The 18,651-nt window shown below is 40.3% G+C and overlaps 1 protein-coding gene across 2 annotated transcripts in view; it reads right to left on the bottom strand.

Annotated features, from left to right (window-relative positions):
* Positions 1-4,079, bottom strand: part of PLCB4 (phospholipase C beta 4) — a 169,228-nt gene extending 165,149 nt beyond the window's left edge. The window contains exons 1-2 of one of the 2 annotated variants that reach the window (XM_039389843.1): positions 4,020-4,050; positions 2,357-2,390 (exon numbers count right to left, since the gene is read on the bottom strand). The gene's annotated coding sequence lies outside the window, so the exon portion shown is untranslated. Of the gene's footprint in view, positions 1-2,356; positions 2,391-4,019 lie in introns of both variants that reach the window. The other variant, XM_039389842.1, reaches the window with a different exon arrangement.
* Between the last annotated feature and the right edge of the window lie 14,572 nt (positions 4,080-18,651).

Raw genomic sequence — 18,651 nt, 5'->3', positions numbered from 1 at the left:
ATTGCTGTGCTTATCAGGGACATTAACAAGATACCCAGTGGAGACACAGCTTAAAGCTGGGATTAAAAACCTCTTTATTTTGAGAACAGCAATCTGAACAAATTGCACTGGTTTCTAACAAGAAGGCAACTTTTCTTTATCCCCCCCCATAGAGTGTCACTTCCATTTTGGGACCAGTTGCCCTGCCCTTTATAATGACCAGGCAGCCAATACTTCAGGACTAAAACTCATCCTTGATTATGCTCAGCAGGTGTGACAGTGGCAGCCCCACACTGCCATAAGAAAAACAAGTGCAAAACACTTCTGTGATCGGAGCAGATGTTTTACACAGACAGAAGTTCATCAAGACTTGGTCTTTTCAAGTGAAGCAAGTAAGCACTGTAACATTAGGGATTACAGGAGATAATTCTTACAAGCATGTTGGTGTGAGCAGCACCGCATTAACAGTGTTCATGTTTGCACTTGCAGTATTTTCACAGCTACGAGGTGTCACCTGTGGCTACATGGCACTGCTTTGGAGGCCCCAGAAATATGAACAAGGTAAAAATGAGTAACTCTGCACTTCAGCACGTGGTGGCATTAGGTGAAAGGTTGGACTTGATGATCTTACAGGTCTTTTTCAGCCTTAATGATTCTATGATTCTGTGCAAATCTACCAAGTTAACCCTCGGCTGTTAAAGCAAAAGCAGCAGTTGTTTCAGCTGTAAAGATCATAGCAGACGTATCTGTTAAGCTGTTCCTAAGAAGAGAGGTTTTAGAGGAGCCAGTAGACAGTCCTCTATTTCATAACCCCAAAGGGACGGGAAAACTTCAGCAGGTGTGATTGCATGACCTGTTCATGATCTTCCATAACACAAGACAAGGCTGCACCATTTCACCCTCAACCTCTACCAGCCTTCAGGTTCAGCTGCTCTGCCCTTTGCTCCCACCCTGCCAGGATCCATCAGAGCACACAGGGCCCCTCAGGAAGAGATTCCAACCTGGAATATGCAGCAGGGACGAACACTATTGACATGCCCTGGGAGGATGACGCGGTTGAGAGGATCTCTCTCCAAGTCTTGTTGCATGACCTGTGCTGTAAGAACTGATACCCTGAAGGAACCTGCCAGTACTCTGATATTATCCTGAACCTTTTAATGGAGGCTACTGACTGCAGAGCCACAGAACATATGGAATCAGGAACAGAGAAACAAAAGAAAGCCATACACACAGATAAATACACCTCACAAAGTAGTGTTCCTGCCCTCCTTTGTGATTCCAGCCAGTAGAACACCAGGTGCTCGTAAACGCCAGGCTGAGGATCACCCAGTTATTCTGTAACACCTTTAAACCACAGTAATGGACAGTGGGAGTCCTCACTTTCTTTTACAGTTCAACTTCTCTTTGGTAATAGCTCTAATTTGCATCTCTCCCTTCCTGCACCTTCAGTCAGTAAGGGAGTTATTTCAACTTTTCCAAAGCAGGAGGGAGTCAGACAACAGTTTGAGAAAAATATTAGTGTTCCTTCACCACAGCCTGATTCAACTGTTGCCTGAGTCAATCTGTGACTGTTCCAGAATTATTAGGAGACTCTCTTTTCTACAAGGCTGGGCTGGACCTTAATAAGAGACTGAGGCCTTTCCTCATATTTCTCACGTAAACATACTTTTTTTTAACGACAAAGTACAGTCACACAAATAGGATTAAATAGCATGTTTTTGGCTCTTATTGAACACAAGATACAGTGGTGAATAAGAAATCCCTTGGGACTGGTAATGACGATGGAGTGAATGCTGCTCTTAGCTCCCCATCTCAGAGATGGTGACACACGAGTAACCAGAGCACAGGTAATTTAATCAAAAATACACATCCCAAATATTCTGATTCTGTCCATTACAAAACAATTCTGCAATTCTAACCTGTAAATATACCACAGGGATATTATTTCACCTCCATAAAAATCAACTATGAAGTCTTCAGATGAATAAAATCAATGAGCTAACGGTGATGAACTGTGGATTGTTTTAATTATTATTCCAATCAAGAATGCCCAGTGAACATTATGCCCAGCTTCATATTGTAAATTTTAACAGAAATTCAGCACTCCTTCCTTTCAACAGTGTTGAAAACCATAGTTTACTTAAAAGATTTTCTTTGGCTAGTTCTCTCTTCAGCTCAACCTCTTTAAGAGTAGGAAAGGGATCAAAGTTCCTGTAGCTCCTGATTATTCAATAACATGACTAATGCTCTCCTAAGGGGAACATGATTACAGGTAATGATGTGTTATGATAAAGGCAACATCTCCCATTTGCACACCCCTGTCCTCCCACCCACCACTGTGTAAACAGAATAAACCTTTAAGGACACACTGGCTGACCTCATCTCCTGAAGAAACACTGCTTGGAATTGTGCTGTAACAAAACAGAGAACACACAATGGTCTCACTTGATCTTTAACAATATGACATTTTAACACCCACAAAAACCTCTCCCAGGCATCCTCAGCATAACCAGTATTAACTGCAGTGGGCTGTTCACAGACCCTAAAACTGACTGTACAAACTGTGACTGCCTGGGGCGAGTTTTGGGTTGTTATTGAGCCAAGTTCTCTTCATGTTTACCCGATGTAAAAATTCAGGAGTTCTGGGATTTTCTTTTCCTTTGTTCACAAAGTTTTTGAAGCCTTTGACTTTCAAGATGGTGTGTAAAACCTACGGCATGTCCTTCTACATACTATGTTTAAGAAATCCCTAACTTCCTTCACCTAACTTCACACAAAGTGGCTTTCCCCTCTTTTACGTAGAGTCTTATTTTCAAAGCATTCACGATGCTCAAATGTAGTAGCAACTCAAGGTAAATTGATTCATCTCCTAATTCTTTATCAGTTTTAACAAATGAACTGACAGTTCTGTCCCTGGTGGGAATTCATTCTGAATCTCTAGTGAGAGTTCTGTTGCTTACACCTGGATAAGAAGTTAGCTCTATGAGATATTATCTGACATACTATCAGGTATCTTCAGGACATTGCTCTAAGAAAATATTTACAGAAGTTTCCACTTTCCAAGGAAGCTATTTCTGGCCAATGCAGGCTTTTTTTTTTTTCTCTTTTTTTACCTATTTTAGCAAACTTATGCCCACAGAAGAATTATTTTTATCAGTTACAAATAAACAAACCAATTGTGACAGAACACCGGGTCACAGTGCAACAAATTCCCAAATGCTTGTGGCATACAGTGTGTGGATAGACCAACAATCAAGAAGTAGAAAAACAAGGAAAACAAGTGTGTTTTAATGACTTATGCCAAGGCTATACATACATAAAGCACTGCCTACAACATGGTACCAGCACTCCTAATTCTAAAATTCTAGACCACCAATGCAACTATATCCTTTGGTGTTGAGATCTTTCTCTGCACCGAAATTTTTCTAGAGCAGATCTGTCTGCAATTGGAATCTTCATCTGAGGAGTCACATGAGAAACCATCTCAGATGACAGCAGAGTATTCTCACGTGAATTCAGAGGCATTTTTAGGTGAACGACGACAAAAAGCAAATCCACCACCCCATCACTTAAAAAACGACCCATCTCTGAGTATTAAAAAACAAAAAACTGCTCTCCACAAATGTGAGGTGAGAAGAATCTGCTGGAATCACATGGAGATTAGAGCACTTAAACTGCCTTTGCAGCTGTTAGAAGAATGGTTTCACATTATCCCTGGAGTTTGTCGGGCTCGGGGAGGGGACACAAACCAGCAGCTTTTATTCATCCCCCTCTGCCTGTGTCACTGATCATCCTCACACACACACACTTTTTTATTAATGTCAGGTCTTCAGGAGAGCTCAGCATACTCTGAATTATGACCTAAATTTCTAATAACTTCTCTCCTGTGAACCCCAACCACTGCTTTTTCAGGATACATTTCTCATTCTGCTAATATGGACAGTGCAGCACTGAAAACAGTAAACCATATTTTAAACCAGAAGTAAATAATCTAGTAAAAAAAAAGAATTAAAATGTTAAAAGAACAGAAAAATTCATACCTTTGGAAAATCAAAAATTACTCCGTAGAAATTCACATTGTAGAGAATGTCTTCCTTTCCCTAAAAAAAAAAAAAAAAAGCCTTAATTGTGCATATTCATATTTAATTATCTATTAAAAACACAGTGAACTACTCCAAGACCTTCTTTTCCCCCCCAGAAATAATTTCTCCTCATGGAACAGAATATTTACACTACAGTGAACAAACAGTGCACACTCAGTGAGTTTTTGTTTGAAGTTCATTTTATTTTGAAATTTCCTGTTATTTAAGCAAAAGCATCATAGCTGCAGGTGAAAGGAACACATGGTACCCATTCATCCAAGCATTTCAAACTAAATATGAACACAGTGGAGACCAAGAATGGAACAGTTTTCAGGAGCAGGGGAAAAAAGGTATTTTATTCTGAGGTACAGGTGCATACACAGAATTAAATTTGACCTGATACCTTTTCAGTTTTATGAGGTTTAAGTTTTAGGAGAAGAAGGAGAAAATGAAAAAAAAAAGGAGAGGAAAAAAAATCTCAATATTAGAAACAGAGAGATTCTAGAAAATAAGTGTCTCAGCCAAGACAGGCCAGAGTGTGTTGGAGGTCTAGAATTTGCTTTGGGGACTCCTGGAACACCCCAAGAAGGAAGCAGAGTGACTGAGAACCACAGCATTCACAATTACAGCCATGAGGGCAGTTAAAGAAAATAGTTTCCTGTTCTGTTGAATCCTCACAAAGTTGCCAAAAATGTCTATTAAAACAGAAGTTGTTCCAAATCATAAATAGCAACGCTGAGAGGATGGTGGGTGAGTGTTTTGTTCTCATTAAATATTGACCACGTGCTCTTCTAGTACAAGACTATACAGTGCCTTCAACTTTTATTATTATTATTATTATTTTAATGCCTCAAACACTCTCATTTTGCCAGTGCACTTTCAGACTGGCCTCAGTAGCTCACAATTACATGACAAGATATCACTGGGCCTCCACCACTTCCCAGCTGCACACAAAAGCATCCTTACACTTCCTTCTGGGGTCAACTAAAGCCAACTTAATGCTAAAATCAACTCACTGCTCAAAACATGTTTCCATTGGAAAGACAAAGACGTGACAAAAATGTTTTCAAGCATATAAAATGCTCTGTTAGTCTACAGTAAGAGATACACCTCAGATATTTTTGTTCTCTTGCAGATTGTGGTCAAATTTCAACACGATTACATCGACTCCACCGAAGTCAGTAGCATCTCACAGACCTAATGCACAAAACAGAAACAGGATCTGCTTCTCAACTGGTTTTAATCATTTACAGCTTTCTGGGCGACGTTGCCACTGGGCTCTGAAATGTCTCGTGTTCCATGTAAACACATGAGTACAGTCTCATAATTTTAACAGAGAAAACCAGTTTCTTTTTAGTTATACAAATACCAAAAATCTCTTTCTTTCCACCAGATAAGTATTTCTTCAGGAGCTTCTCCATCTCCAACGGCCCTTTCAGTAAGACTGTAAATTCTTTGAGGGAAGCACTCAGAGCCAGAGTCAAGTCTCAGTTACAGAGGCAGAAACACTGAGCAATTCCTAATTCCAAGTAACTACTGGTGGGGTGACGGACAGCAGCTGCAGCCTCAGGTTTATCCTTCATGCCATACCTGGTTGTAAAGGCTAAAATACAAAACCCTGTAATTTTCATTCCTCTCCTGTTCCAAAGAAAATTAAAAAGAGGTGAATAAGCTGATCTTAAATACCTTGATACCTACTTTTTTTGTAGAGGACCTACCTTTAATTTCATAACTACTGTTCAGTAAAGCAGGACTTGTTTCTTGACTAGTCACCTGAACTTTTCTGTCACCTTAAATACACCACAGGTGTTGCCTGTCTCTCTTCATGACTCAACCCCCTGACAACCTATTTGGAGAGGACTTAATTTAGCAGAAGACCCAGTTAAATCATAATAACCCTTCAAAAGGATGGACAACCTTCATCAATACTCTGGGCTTGTCAACAGATTTTTATTTTATTTTTATTTTAAAGTAGAAAAGTTTTGATCGGCAGGGATCTGACATTCAAGTTTCCTTTCTACCTGTTGCTCTCTGAAACAGTCAGAGAGACCTGATAATAACACAGTTCCACAACTGTCCATGGCTTTCCCATCTATGGATATTTGGTTACGGATGATCACCTTGAGCTACTCACCGGGAGACTGAAATTTGGAATTCCAATGAGGACTTTTTGCCTCATTCTAATTAAAAGTGAAGTACGAGTATCCAATTTAGAAAGGACCATTAGAGTCTTAATTTAGACATGATGATTTTAGTCTGTCAATATACTGAAATGGTGTTTACCTGCCAAACCTTCTTCACTCACTTTGTGCCCAAAAGGAACATCAACCATAGTTTATCAGTTAATTTTAGGCACAGTTTTTAACGTTTTTCAGACGTGAATCTCGATGTGCAGTTTCTAAAAAGGCCCTTTCTTTCTTTGTAATTTTTTTTTTTTTTTAGGATCTAGGAGGGGAAAAAAAGAAAAACCAAACCAAACCAACAAAAGAGCCACAAACACCCACCGACACACAAAAGGGGAAAAAAAAAACCAAACTGAAAAAGTCACACTCACACTTGTGGGCAGGAAACCACACTTAGCAGAGCAGTGTTATGTCAGCCCCCAGCAGGCAGCGAGGTGGGCACTGCCAGCTCCTGCCATCCCTGGGCCAAGCTGTTCTAGCCAGGGCCACACTGTCACAGCTCTCACCCTCATCTGAAGCCTCTGAGAAACCTCAGCTCCTTCCTGGAGTGGAGCCTTGCCAGGGACATCAGTCTGGTGCTGCTGACACACTGCACACACAGCTCGGTGGCTTCCTGCTCCAGGCATTACATAACTCGAGCCTCTGGCATATCTTTCTGGAACATTTCCTGTGCTCATCCACAAGAGCAGCAGCCTCTCCACCTACCAGACAGCTCTGCACCTTTTCCCCACTGAGACTGACCTGGATGGCACTGACTACAGGGACATATGGCTGTTTATCCCATGGAAATAAAAACTTGATAGTATCATTCCCAAAGACAGGGAGAAAAAAAAAATAAAGGCAGGTAGCCACATGGTTAAACACAATTAAAATACCACCACCAACAACAACAAAACCCCAATAAATAACGTTTTATTCACTTCTACCACAGGAATACCATGAGGGAAATCACATTCATAAGCCATATACAGTTTTATCAAGGACTGTTGCATTCAGCTTCACTGAATCAAGTCAGAAACTTATTAAATAAAGAAAGGATGCAGCCTCCTGCTCGTACCACACACAGTCCACCCTCAAGTCCTAATCCTGTGTCTGCCTCCAGCCACAAAGCCAAGAGAGTTCTTGATTCAGGATCAATTTTTCAAAGTGAGAGGTAAAAGTCCTTCCTGGTGTTTGCTGAGCAAGATTCAGGACACTGAATTACTGAAATAGGCAGACTATTTTCACTATTTTCGCTCCAAATAATTTGGAGCCCAGAGACTCTACTTTATAAAAAGCATATAAATTGATTAAAAGCACACCCTCTAAAATTATTTATAAATAATAAAATGTTTCAGATTTTTTTCTACAGAGAATGAGGTATATTTATATGATAAAAACCACATTATTTAAGCCAAGTAATAAAAAGCAGCGGCATTTGCACAATATAAAAGTTACTAGAAACTCTCATTAGTATGCAAATGTAATAAGACTAAGAAACACAATCTGCAATTTGAGTAAGAGAATTTCAGGGTATCTTGGATGTAATAACTACATAATATCCTACAACTCCTGCAGGGGCTTTTACCTATGTTTTAATAATCATTATTTAATAATTTTATTTTATTTTTTAACCGGGAAAAAAATGTACTCTATTTTTATAGTCATCTATAGTAATTCTCTGGAACCAAAATTACCATGATGCAGTTTATGAGGTTTTCAATCTATGAAATTACTCACTGCTGATGAAAGCATTAACAATCCAAGGTTTCATTTACAGCATTACAGAGAATCCAGGTCAATTCCAGGCAAATGCTTTTACTCTGCTTGGGCCAATGAGATTAATTATTTTCATAAAAACCTGCACTCCCACCAAAAGTAAAGTTTAAGGGTGTCTCACCATAATTCAAAGAAAGCAGAAATGAAGGGGCAATCCTGGACTCCAACAGGCAGGCAGGGAAGTAATGCAGGCACTGGGGAACATGTAGCAGGTGAGAGGATGGGAAGAGGATGGATCCTCCTTCCAGGCCAGCAAACCACCAGCTGCCAGCACTTTATATCACCAAGATAAAATGCAATCATCTAACGCCTCCAGGGAAAGCTCAGCATCACCACAAAAATCCTATTGCAGCTCAAACATTCTTTCTGGGATGTACCCTGTGTTCCAGAAACTGGGAGCCTGCTCCTTGCCATTCACCATTGGAAATGTAGGCCAGCAACTCCGGCGCAGCATTTGTGGTCTGCGCTTTTATTATCCCAATCCTCCGTGACAGCAAGAGAAAGGGATTAAGCAGCATTATTTTTTCCCCTTGAATATTTACTGGGATAATTACATACCAGTCATAATACGAGATTATTTTGCACAGTGTAAAATAATACAGAGCAGACATGCCATTTTATCCAAAACTCTTGGTCCCATCACACCTGGGAGAGCACAGAGCCGATCGTATCAGGCATGTTCCTCCAGGAAAGTTTAATGCAGCAAAGTCTTCCAAATGTACCAAATAGATGCACTCAGCTTATTCACACAGCCCCTTTTTTGGGCAATCACATTTTTTAACTTGTTTCACAAAGTGTCATTAATTACTAAAGCCATCTGTGTTTCCAGAGAACACTCTTTTCCACCCCTTCTCTCCTTCCTACTGGGCTGCGCAGCGAAGATGCAGCCGTGTATGTACAACCACTTTTATGCCAGCAGATGTTACACCACACAAAACTGTTTTGCAGCAAGTTCGAGAAGAAAAGCGGTGGGAAGAAGTTTACATAACCACACACTATCAACAAAAGCAACAGAGGCTGGCAAGCCACAGGCCGTAGTCATTTAATTCATACAAATCTCTCTTCCCCTTTTCTCACTCTGCTTTCCAAGTTGTTTTAATTCCATGGGAGAATCTGACTGGTAGTCACTGCAAGGTTTAAATGCCAGCAGCTTTTCTTGTCCTGACAAAATGTACAGAGCTGAAATTTAATTACAACTGGCTTAGACACATTTTTAGTTTGCTTCTATCCACCTAGAACACATACTCTGTTCAAAGTAAACATGTTTAGTCACTGAATAATATGAAGTAGAAAAGTTTGCACTGTAATAAATGGAGATACATTTCAAAACAATTTTGATTACTATCTCTGAACCTGGCTGCAACCAGCTGGCTAAAAGTGGCATTATTGGGATGGAAATAGCGTGGTGTTTCATTGCAAGAAAGTAAACATATTCTACCAGATACTAGAACAGGAGTTGAAATCCACCCAAGAAAACCATTTGCATTACTGGTTTGCATTATTCTGCCTTAACATTTTGACACCCAGTTTAAACATTAAGCTGCCAGTACAATGCCTCTTTTTTTAAACCAGTGCAATTTCTTGGGGCAAAATCTGATAGGGCTGCCCAGATTTCCTGTCCACTCGTTTCTCCCAAGGAAAAAAAAAAAAAAAAAAGGGGGAGACATCAGTTTAATTTTGATTTGTCCAGCAAAGAGATCAAAGCATTACACATCTCCAATGGAGGTTTACAAAGCCTCATTGTGCAAACATCCTGGGCCTGACGCCTCAGGATGCACTGAAGCAAATCCCTTCTGATGGCAGCCAGGACTAATTTGTTCAATGCAAAAATTTACACCTTGAAGGGAAGTCGATAACTTGGAAGTGCCACTTGATTGAAAATTATTAAAACGTACAGCTTGAATTTTTAGGCTGATCTCAACCACATGTTGCTGGAAATGCTTCACACGCATATTCTGTTGCCTATATACTAAATATCGTGTTCAGCTCTAGGCTCCTCCTACCCTGGTGTTATAAATTCTTTGGGTGAAGGAGCATTTTCAACAAATATGTACAACGCCTAAAAAAAAAAAAAAAGATTCCAGAACCACTATTAGATCACTGAGTCCTGTAAAACTGCAAAGCATCAAATAATTTTTAACGTAGCTGAAACATCTTTCTAGATCTGTGCTTTGTAATATTGCAATTTCTGCTCAGTCTCTTCTATTTCTTTTCTCATCCAACTGTGCAGATGAGCTTGTTCAGGGTTTATTTTTTGTTGCCTTCCACAGAACTAAAAGAAAGAGGAAACAGAAATGACACAACCTGTATAAATTAGTTTTAAAACCTTCAGTGGTAGGTCTGATGTCTGCAACTACTTCAATTCATTGAAAAAAAAATGGTTTTTTTATATATACATATGTTTTTGATTGGAGAGTGTCCCTTTAAGCAAGCTTTGCTGATTCAGACTATCTCCATACCATTGCCAAAAAAAAAATAGGGCGTTCCTGAGTTATGCTCCGACTTAAAAAGATTTACACAGGGAATCCTCAAACCTAGAAACAACACTAAGGAGCACATTGTCATTTTTGCTGGAAGACTGGTGTCAAAGACTATAGGCGAAAAGACTGCTTGAGAAACACCCTGTGTCAGACTGTACTTCTACAACCGAAACTTTGCACCTTCTGGGCTGCAAATCAAAACTGGATTTGTTGCATAACACAGGTATTAAAGATAATGGCCTCTAACAGTGCCTGACACGTCAGTCTGAGCAGCACAGGCAATGCCTTGCTCCATCCATCCATCTGTGCTCCTGGGAGTTTGTGCTGGGATGGAATGTCCATATCCCTGATTTGCTACATTTTGATTTGCAAGTCAAGGTCAAGAAGTAAAGGACCAGAATCCCTGTTGCCAACACGTGGGCTGCAGGCTTTTGTGCAGGCATCTTAACACACCAAAAAAGGCCTCAGTTGGAAAATAAGAAGATTTAACTGTCTGATAGCTGCTTTATATCTTTAGGTGCTTCAGCACGTTGAACTGAGCAACATGGATGACATTTGTTTTTAACTTGCATAAAGCAGTTTTGTACATACACTCTAATTAAAAATGCTGTGTTGCAGTGTATTCTCCCACCTGAGGTATCACCAACCAGGTTAAATAAAAAAATAACGAAAACTACATTGTAATAAATGCCATAACATAAATAATGCAAGGAGAGTCCCTGCCCCAGAAACCTTGCAATTTAGGACATGAACAAAGAATCCTTAAGGGATCGTACCAAACCTACCTAACATTCCTGACTTGACACTTACATTGTGCTGTACCTCAGTTCATACTTTCAAGGCCAGAAGAATTCACGTTGTTCTGGTGGGCACTGCTCAAGGCTGCTGTGGATCTGGGTGTTCACAAGGCAATGAGCCTTCCTATCAGGCATTATCAGGACATTTAAGACAGGTATTGAAAAAATACCTTAATCAGAACACTGTGAGTGTGTGGGGGTGTCTTACTGCTTTTAACCCGAGTCCTGGTTTAGAACAAAGTAATCTAATTTTAAAAGTCCACTACAGCCAAAAGATAAGGGGAGGGGAAAAGGCGTTTAGATGGAGGAATTACCAAACCAGAATCAAGCAACAAAGAAAGAGCTTTCAGGCTGGGACTCTCTCCCCCTCCTGTGTCCTAAAAGGTCACGTATTCTAACCCAGGGACAGCACCACCCCTTCTACAGGATCTAAGGTGTCCCAACAGCCACTCCTTGCTCTGCTGAAGCTGAGCTAAAAGTTAGTTCTGGAATCATATCAGTCTCAACATGGTCACCTAAAATTCCAGCAATATCTCTCCATCCTGAAAAACGTGCAGCCATTGGCATCTGATCTCACAGACTAGGAGGCTTGAGACAACTCTGTGGACACACACTTCACTTTGGAAGGAATAAATGGAGCCCCACTGGATATAAAGCCAATAGGGGACTGTCAAATAAAGTTCTGAAGCCAGATTAACTGATTTAATCCTATCTCCAGCTCTCAAGGGCTGGGTTTGTGCAGTTGCAGCGTGCTGTCCTCGGGTCACTTTTATTTCTTGTAGGTGCCATATCCCCCACCAAGTCAGTCCTGACACTATTTAGATTCTCATTACCTTTCTTTTGTCAGGTCAAATTTCAGGATTAAAAAAAAAAAAAAAGAAAGAAAGAAAGAAAGAGAAGCTATTCAATTATCTGTCAGATAGAACAGCTTTTTTTTCCCTATTATTTTCCCTTTTTACAATGAAAGGAATAGACCACTAAGTGGAAAAACACCATTTTGGCCTATGAATCATCCCCGATAAAACTGCAGATGCATGAACCCAGTCACAATAGTAATACAGTAAGAGAGAACAAATAAATTGCAGCAACTTTCCAAAAGGCACCTTAGATGAGGCACAACGAGTTTAAATTGAATTTTGAGATACAAGGCTCAAATGGACTCGGGTTACAACACCCACACTCTGTCAATGGATGTTGCTGAACATGAAGAGCCAGCGCTTGTTAAAATTATGTTTCAGTCATTAAGAGAAGTGTTAATTACCAGCTGAACTGAAGACCACTCAGATAAGCAAAACATCCCCTGCCAAAGCCCTCATGACAACATTCTTTAATTTCTAAAGCCCAAGATGTGATAACAGCAGGAAGAGATGGAAGGAAAAAAAGAAAAGATTCATCCACTTTTCGTCATCTTTAAATAAGAATTCCTTTGCTTGATTTAAAATTAACTGAGAAGTATGACCTTTTCATCAACTTCTGCAAAGAGAAAGGAGGCCATAAATTTATTTGTACTTCATGTATACAGAAGCACTTAGTTTTTAATTGAAATGATGAGTTGGCTTCTCAGTAACTGAAAGATTTCAGGTAACAGCTTATAAAATCAAGCAATATTACCAGAAAAGTGATTATAATTTAAATTACAAATCACTTTTTAAGGAAGAGATGTAGCTCACGGGAAAAAATACCACAGGTCTACAATTTTACAATTTTTAGGTATATAATTTTATAGTTCTTAAAAAAACCCCAAACCGAACCACCCCCACACACAAAACCCCAACAAACTGACACCTTACTCTGATAATTACTTCCATTAATGCTTTGAAGAAGTACTTCCACAGATCTTTCAGATGAACCAGGCAAAGAAGCACCTTCGAGATCCAAGTTTTGGTTAAAATTTCACATTTAAGGAAAGACTGGAAGTGACACTTAGTGCCACAGTCTAGTTCACAAGGTGGTGTTGGACTCAATCTCAGAGGTCTTTTCCAACTTAATTGATTCTGTGAAAATTTAAAAAAAAAAATCAAAAACTAAACTCACAAAAAGGATAATGTAATTTCACATGACTGGAAAAAATCTGTCGTATCTTGTACTCTTATTTTCTCCTGTAAAGAAAACAGTTCCATTTAAAAACAAGAGAATGACAACACACAGCAAACATTCTGACACTAAAGCTACAGAGGGATGGAGCCAGCTCCCTAAAACTGAATAATGGAACTGTTAACACAGCAATACAAATCCCTCTGCCACTTCTACCTGTGAATATCAAAACCTGGTTTCCTGCTTTCACAGTAACCACCACATTGCTCAGCACCTGAATCACGGAAAACTGCTCACTGTATCAATCGTTGGATGATCCAAAATTACCTGAACCACTAACTACCTGGGTGTTTTTGCACATAATTTCACATCAGTTCAATAGATGTTTTTAGCATGTCAAATATCAAAGTGAGCTGCACTTAGATCTCTGTTTCCACAATATTAATCTTCAGTTGTTCTACTATAGGGTTATTCTAAATTACAGTGAGCAGTGCCTTTTCAAGAATAAATTAGAAATGAAAGCAGGATGAGATCAGGGAAGATTACAGGGCACTGTTTACAAACTGAGCATAACTAAATCAAAGATATATAAATCAGAGTATGTATTTCTTGGTAGATTGATTCAGTTGATTTAGTTTTGAAAACTAAAGTGTCACAGGCATCATTAAAAAAAAACAATCCCCAGCAATAAAGATCACTTTTCTTTTCAGAAGTAACCTGCTCCATGCCAATTCACAGCTGCTCATGGAAAGTAGTTTTCACCTCATGTGCTTTAAAATACAAAAAGCATTTACAAAATAATACCTGCTTGTACAACAAAGAATTACTGCAAGGATATATTTTTGATTTTCCCCATATCTGGAAATGTAATTCTGTTACATGAGGCTTTTAGTGCACCACAGGAAAGCTGTAAGGAACAAACATACAGGAATCTGCACAAAACAAACAAACAAACAAAAATCTTTAAAAATAAGAAAAACAAAACTTTAAGGGGAAAAAAAAGGGGAAAAAATCCCCTCCCCCTAAAAAACCCTGAATAAATCAACTGGTAGACTGTCACTGTAGCCAAGAACCAACACATTATCTTTTTTCTGAGGCTGCAAGTCAGTGAAAGAATCAGCACTGAAAATGAAGATGCAGCAGAGAAATTATTAAGTTTTTATACTTGATCTGGACTACCAGAGAAAGGTCTAAGTGAGCTGTGATTCCCCTCTCCACACGATTTTGCAGTACAGACCTCATCAGTAAGAATTCTCCTAAACGAACCCAACCAGAGCAGCAGAACTGAAGACCTTCCACACGCACCGAACAAAAACATGCAATAGGAACAACACTCAACATTTCTCCCCAGTAATGATCACATGCAGAGACAAAAATCAAGAAGCAGAAGACTGATACTGCTGGTTCCCTTTCCTATCCATCTGAGCCTCTCTGCATCTTCACTGCCTGCTCGATCCAGAAAAGTGTGTGACCATCAGTAACAGCCAAGGCCACATGAGACATTTGGGGCACTCCCTCCTACGCACACAATCCCTACATCCATCCACAAAAGCACCAATACAGGTTACTGAGTCCACCAGCACTACACCAACTTTTTAACTTTCCCCGGAGCAAGCCCAGTAAAGTATCATCTCCTTCTTCCAAGGTGTCAGTCGTCATTAATTCCACAGGGCAAGAGATGGAATCACTTCCCTAATAGCACTGCCAATACTTTCATTACCTGATGCAAAGACTAATTTAAGTAATTTTCTTGTATGAAGACACACAGTTATAAACTATTTTTCTATGACTTTTCTATGCTTATGCTCTCATTAGGATATCTCAAAGGAGACTATTTTATCAATGTCTGTTGACCAGGCTTGGCATATAAGCCAATTGCAGCACTTTCTCAGTTTGTAAAGAAAAAGAAGTTAAAAAAAAAAAATTAAAAGTGCACAAGGCCAAACATACATAATACTTTAGGAACCATCCAAGTAGAAAAAGGTTTGCTTGAGGTTAGCAAAATCATACCCATGATATCTGAATGCAGGGAAGCAACAACCTGTACAACTAAAAAAACTTTGCCCTCTTTGTTCTGACCTGAGCCAAGGTCTTCTGAGAAGCTATTTCTCTTCTCTGCCACCTGCTACAGTCACAGGTCCTCAAAAAGCTACCGTGTTGTATTTCAGAGCCAAAACTCAGGGCATCAGCAAAAAGAACAGCCAGACTCTGCTACATATTGCCAGATTTGAAGGACTTGGGGGAAAAATAAATAAATCACTGTATCAGTTCAGTTGCAGCAGAGACATTCCAGGACCGCCAGTCCTCCCCCCGGGGAAATGTAGATGTACAGCAGGGGCTACTTCTCCCAGCCTCAGAGGAAGCAGAGGAGCCTGGCAGGGTCTCAGAGCCCCAGCTGCTGTGCCTGGAGAATATGGCAACACCACCCCCGGGACACGGAGCAGCAGCTGAATCCCCTCCCCGCTCCGCCTGCCCTATTTGAGCCCTCAATCATCCTCCCAGGTCACATCTCTCCCCGCCGCCCCCTGAAGCCCCCACCTTCTGCTCCAGCCTGGGAATTCACCAATCACAGCAGATAAGCACATCATGTGAGGGATGGCAGACACGCTGAGGGGAATTTCCAAGAGCTTCCCTGCACCTGCAGCATCCACGGATACAGGAGATTTCCAATGTGAAAACAACAAGCCGGGCAGGGATGCCAAAGTGTTCACATTCCCTGCAACTCCCAGCTCTTATGCCAGACTGCAGCACCTCATTTGCAATCTGCTCTGATATACCTGCAATCACATTCCATCTTTCCTTGTGATTTAATGTATGCCAATTATTCCTAGGCATATTTTGCTAGGGAAGCAGCACACAAATAACACAGACTGAAAGACCAGAAAGCAATAATTACTCAGTCTATTCTTTGCTGATGTCAGACATGCAGCGCAGCTCTCCAAATCCACCAGAACTCCCAATTAATCTGCACTAATCCTCAAGAACTATATCTGAAAAACAAATAGTAAAATCAAATCATCCAACAGCCCCTGTCCACCTTGCAGTCAAGGTTTAGCAGAAATACACAGTCCATTTCATCAGCACACCATGCCACCCAACCTCTCCTTTAACAGAGTTATGCTTCCTTGTCATCCCTGCAAACAAACCTACCGGGAATTCACCAGCCTCTCCCCCTTCCTTCCTCAGAAGTGCTTTTCCTTCCCTGATCACGGTCGATAGAAAAAATTACATCAATTCATTTTGGTTCACCAGACCATGGTAGCCTTGCCAAAGTAACCACTTATTTCCTACTTCCCAATAAGGCATTCATACTCCATATCAACTCACCCTTTTCCTGAGAGGAATTCTGTATAAATTAAATAGACATGTCCTTATGTCTACATAACAAAAACCCCCCCAAAAAAACCCAAAAAAACCCACAACTTCCATGAAGGTATGAATATTCAAAATTGTTTGGGTCTTTTTGTGTCTGGTTTTAGTTATTTTTTTTTAAGACAGTTTATCCTAATTTGTGTATTTCAAAATAGGCTCTTGCTACAGCTATCAATTCCTTTCCTCCCTGTGTTTCCTTTCAGCAGCTGCAGCAGCAGCAGTACAGATGTCTCATGGCAGAGACGGAGACAAGCATCCTGGATCCAGCACAAATCCTCACTAAGAGGAGAGGAGAGAAGATCTGTGCATGCAACAAGTACAGCACGTACAGCAACAGTGGTAACCAACATCTCCAAAAGCTTAGGAAAGAAAAACAAAAGGCAAGTGTGAGAGACATGGCAATTTCAGGCATGGGAAATTAGTACGTTCAAGAAGGAAAAAAATAGGAGCCCACAGAGTTTTAGAATGGCCTAAAAGATCAAGGAGGAAAAAATACCACTTTGGTATCAGAAGTTCTTTCATCCAACTTGTCTTGTTCAAAACCACAGCTTACATCTCATAGAACTTCCTTATTACTTGCTGTTTTCTTCGACATCACACTGTTCACAGGATCATGGAAACTCTAGATCACTGGAATCCAAGAGATGCTCCTTATTAACCTTTCAAGTCCTTAATCTTTTTGCCCCCCTTTATTAGTCACTGAGCTCCTGATTCCTTCCAGTCTGCAGGAGTGCCTGTGCTCAAGTTAAATGTAGAAATTGTTAGAAAAGGAAATCTATCTATAACTTCAGGAATAAATAGCTTGCTCTTTAGTATCTTCTTCATACCCATTTCCTCCCTACCAAAGTGCACCCAAACAGTTCTGAATGTGAACATACATTCCTCTCTCTCAGGTGGCTTATTGCTAGACTAACTGCAGACATAAATTGCTTTTAGATACCTATTTGATAAGTGGACGACATCTGTAAATTTTTTTATCTTCATATTACACATAAAAACAACAGAATACAAACACCAAGCCTAGATTAAAACTTTTCAAGTAAGCAGTCTATCGGCACAACAACTGAGAAGGAACAATGTAGAGTACTTAATCTCAACAATCCCTTTTGAACCCAGCATCTGTAAGGTCACACATCTTCTCCCGGCCTTCTAAAATTGCCAACTGCAAGGTTGGCTCACAAAGAAAGTTACAATTTGAGATCCCCAGAGTCAACTGAGTAGAACCAGCTCCTTCAGAAATGAGAGGGCAAAGGCGGGCGGTTACTTCAGCGACACCAATTTCAACAGCTCCGCAAACAGACCTTACAACAGAGCACATTCCAAACAGACTGTCTCACCTCATTTGCCTAAAGCTCCCAGGTTTTGTTACCTGTGAAAGAACAAGCTCCTATTCTGAGAAAAGAGCAAGCAAGTCACCCTTAGCTCCCCAAGTGCAGGGCCTCACGGTGGCACAATTACAGCTTCCATATAAAATGGGAAGAAGGCTCGAACTTTAGATGTATGACAGCTGCCAGTCACCTACTTAAGTCACATTTTAATCCCTTGCTATTATAAAAAAGAAAGGTGAGACACAAGCCATCAGGAATTAGGAGCATTTACTGGTTATTGGGCAGATTTTTCATCAGGGCAGCGTGGACCAAATGCAGAAAGTCGGATTATGGGTTCACCTATGAGGTGGTCATTAAACAGGGAAGGACAAGAGCTCCACACCATATCCCTTGTCTTTGTGATCCGTGCTGTCTATTAACGAGGGACAGGATCAAGAGTGAGCTCCACACCAGTAACATGCAATGGAAAAGAATGGGAAGCCACAGAGAGATCAAAGCAACTGCCACAGAAACCTAAACTATGAAAAAGGCAAGTGGCCCCAGAAGCGGGATACCTTGTATTTCTCCGTTTCCATGAGCAGATACACTACACCAAGGCAACCTAACTGCTCCCCAAGAACCAGCTCTCTCCCACGGGA

The sequence above is a fragment of the Pipra filicauda genome, unplaced genomic scaffold, assembly GCF_003945595.2.
Source record: "Pipra filicauda isolate LSUMZ 115617 unplaced genomic scaffold, ASM394559v2 scaffold77_size3566232_pilon, whole genome shotgun sequence".
Classification (NCBI taxonomy): domain Eukaryota; kingdom Metazoa; phylum Chordata; class Aves; order Passeriformes; family Pipridae; genus Pipra; species Pipra filicauda.
This window is presented reverse-complemented; position numbering and strand designations above follow the sequence as displayed.